Source organism: Nothoprocta perdicaria, unplaced genomic scaffold (genome assembly GCF_003342845.1).
Source record: "Nothoprocta perdicaria isolate Ctin4 unplaced genomic scaffold, notPer1 scaffold_80, whole genome shotgun sequence".
Lineage (NCBI taxonomy): Eukaryota > Metazoa > Chordata > Aves > Tinamiformes > Tinamidae > Nothoprocta > Nothoprocta perdicaria.
Window position 1 is genome coordinate 3,098,403 of NW_020456088.1, and position 3,368 is coordinate 3,101,770.

Below are 3,368 nucleotides of genomic sequence, written 5' to 3' on the forward strand. Positions count from 1 at the left end.
GTTGGCCTGCCCTTTAACCCTTACCCACAAGCTCTTCACCCCCTCATCATCCACTCCCAGGTTGAGCTCCATGCATTCCAGTTGCTCTCTCACATACAGAGCAACTCCACCACCTYGCCTTCSCASCYTGTCCTTCCTAAAGAGCACATAGCCCTCCATGACAGCGCTCCAGTCGTTAGAGCTATCCCACTACGTTTCCGTGATTCCTATTAGGTCGTGGTGCTGGGACCGCACGCAGATCTCTAGTTCGTCTTGCTTATTCCCCATGCTTCGTGCATTGGTATATAAGCATTTCAGGCAGGTAATCGAGGCTGAACTTTTCCCAGGAGGCATGAGAGAGGATCCTCTATAATCATGCCCTAGCCGTACTTCCCCACCACCRTAGGCCGGTTGGATATCCATTGGCTTAGGTTTTACAGGATTGATTCCCCAGTCCATATGACACTCCCCCTTCCCCTTCCTGCTTAGTTTAAAGCTCTCGATTGTCTTTAACAATCTCTGTTACTAAGAGTTCATTTGGAAGGGCTTATAATTTATTTTATAAATAAATAATGGCCTTACTTGCATTACCTCAAATTATGATAGTCCAACCTTTTGCAGACTAGACATAACATGCCAGTTTTGGAATCTCTCACTTGAAGGGTCCAATAAAGTTAGCAGTGGATCCTCAAAAGTCTAAGAAGGTGCATCATCTGCAAAGGAGATTTGGCCTTTGGGTGCCCACACACTTACCATTTATTCCGTGACGTTTCCACAACCACTGCAGAGGAATCAGCCTATGTCAAGGGAAACATCTTCTAAAAATGAAAGGCACTCCTGTGAAAATCCAAGATTTTATTTATGTTACAAAAGCTAAAGTTATTGAGAGAGAAGACATTTTCTTCAAGACAGAAAAAAAAAATTTTACTAGTTGCTCATGATTTTGCAATGCTAGCCATCATTTCCTCCATCCAGTTTTCAAATTCTCTTCCTCACTAAGTGCTAAGCTTTTGTCTCAGGGGAAGTCATACTTTTCAAGGGAAAAAGTGCTGCCTCCAAGACCCATATTTTTCTAGCATTTCTAGGATGTGTAGATCTCAAACTGAAAAAAAAAAGGGGACATAAGAAAAAGGAGAGCACTCCCTCTGCAGTCCCTTTGTATCTTCCCTGATATTCTTATCTCTGTAGAATTACCGAGGGGCATAGATTTAAATTCTTGTGCTTTCAACATGTGCTTTCCCAAGACCTCTGTCATGGGATCTAAAGAAGAATACATGGTGGTAGGTAATGATAGAATTTGGTTGTCTGACCAGCTGCTTGAAAATAAAGTTACAAACACAGTTCGACACTATGTTTTCTATGGGAAAAAAGGGCATAGCGTTCAAAGACCACAAGCAACAGGGTGCAACAACACACTAGTTGATGCTAGTGTGAAATTAGTCAGAAGAACATGCTCCTCTTTCAAACTTCTGTTCATTCCTCTGCACCCTCCACAGTCTAATTTCATCTTTCCCAGAGCTGTCATTCTCTACCCTAGAGAACCAGTGATCTTCTCAAGGTGTCACACATTCCCATCATTGTCTTTCTCCATCTCCCCTTTTTAAAGAAAATCTTAAATAATATAATGCACCACCTTGTCTTGAGATGGAAAGGGAACACTGACCTCACTTATTCTAAGGAGAGAATCGATATTTCTTCAGTGTTTCATTTTCCCCCCATAAAATGTGAGAGTGAAAGAGAAGAACCAGTTCTACTGGCAAAAGCTTTATGGCAGGAAGGTTGTTATTAAATGCATGGTGAAGTATCAGTAAAAGCAGCCAATTTTATCCTGCAGATATAACAGAATGATAGTAATTATCATAGCAGAAGAGTGGTGCATCATTTTGTAATTCCTTATTGAAGAACTGGTAACGACAATTTTATTTTTGCTCAGAAAACAAGGTCTCTGAGCCTTAATTAAATACAATATTTATTTGTCAAAAAATGCTACCATACATGCTGAGATATGAAAAGATTAGTGTTAGAGCTCACCAAATTTGTACTTTAATGAAAACAGAGGTAGAAACATTGAGCTAAGGGCACTTATGTTTGAAACACATAAGGGTGTATGATTCCTGTTTTGTTTGTATTTCCTTTTAGGTAGAAACCAAACAAGATATATCTCTTACCGATAAAATGGGGATAGCAGTTGACTGAATGTTGCACGTCTTCCCAGGAAAACCAAGTTCTCAGCTGTGAAAGGCTGAAATTATAAAGTAGAAAGTGGTTCATGTCCTCTTGGGCTCCAGGAACAGAGAGGGGAAGCATTTGACAGGCTTAACAAAGGCTTTATTCATCTTGTTTTGAAATCTTGGAAACAGCTGGCCAAGGCATGTAAGGATCAACAATAGTATTCCTCAAGTACATGCAGCTGTGAATAACACTGCCTGAGTGGCAGACAGAACCCACAGACCTTTCTTTCAATGCACATGAAAAAAAATCAGGATGGAGGTGGAATGTGCAGATATAGAGATGTCCTGAAAAGAGCAGTTCCTTCATATTGGCCTGTGAGTCACTGGTAGGTCTTGGGACAACAACAAAACATGCAGCTGGTCTTCGAAATCATGTAATCTTTATAATGCTTGAATTAATATTTTGATATGGGTGCCTAAGCCCCACAAGAAGTTCTAAGTTTTGCAGTGAGCAATTGAACTATAAGCATTGCTGCTTGTGTAGAGGGAGAAAACAAATGGCAGAAATGAATGAAAGTAAGAAGGCTAGCACATCTTATCCAGACTAAAAAGAATTCAAAAGTACTTTAAGCTGTTCAACAAAAAAGATCCAAAATTTTCTATAGTGCTGTATGGAAGTAACTTATTTCAAAAATAATCTGAGAAATTTTCAGTATTGAACAAGGTTCCGAGCCTGATTTTGAAGTAAGTTCTACTTTGAGTAGGAATTAAATTAGGTAATTCCAGGCATTCTTTCCAATCTAAGTTTTTCTATGGATTCCTATTTCATTGACCTTGATTTACTCAAGAGGCAGCATTTTTCCTTTGGGAAAAGTATTTTTAAAACTCCTGTGGGGGAAAAAGGTGAAGTTTAGTTTAGGTCAGTAAGTCATGGTCGTTGTCAGATTATGCTCCATCAAGAGTAATTTGCTCATGTGATTTAGACTAGGAGTCAGATGTCACATAGACAGGCTTCACATTCTGCCTACTGCCGAATATTTGGTCTTGCTTTCCACAGAATTCTATGACAAGGGTGATATCAAACAAATGGAATCAGGAAAAAGTTGAGTGAGTCCATACTTTGGCTCAAGAGTTAAATTGTGGAGAAGATAAAAAAGAGCGCCATGGCTACATAACAAAACACAGGTGATAACACTCATTACAAGAAAATAAAAGGCA

General features: G+C 39.5%; 1 long non-coding RNA gene across 2 annotated transcripts in view; it reads right to left on the bottom strand.

Moving 5' to 3' along the window:
- Positions 1–2,228, bottom strand: part of LOC112958126 — a 5,624-nt gene extending 3,396 nt beyond the window's left edge. The window contains exons 1-2 of one of the 2 annotated variants that reach the window (XR_003251351.1): positions 2,148–2,228; positions 733–816 (exon numbers count right to left, since the gene is read on the bottom strand). This is a non-coding gene — a long non-coding RNA (uncharacterized LOC112958126). Of the gene's footprint in view, positions 1–732; positions 819–2,147 lie in introns of those variants that run through there. The other variant, XR_003251350.1, reaches the window with a different exon arrangement.
- Between the last annotated feature and the right edge of the window lie 1,140 nt (positions 2,229–3,368).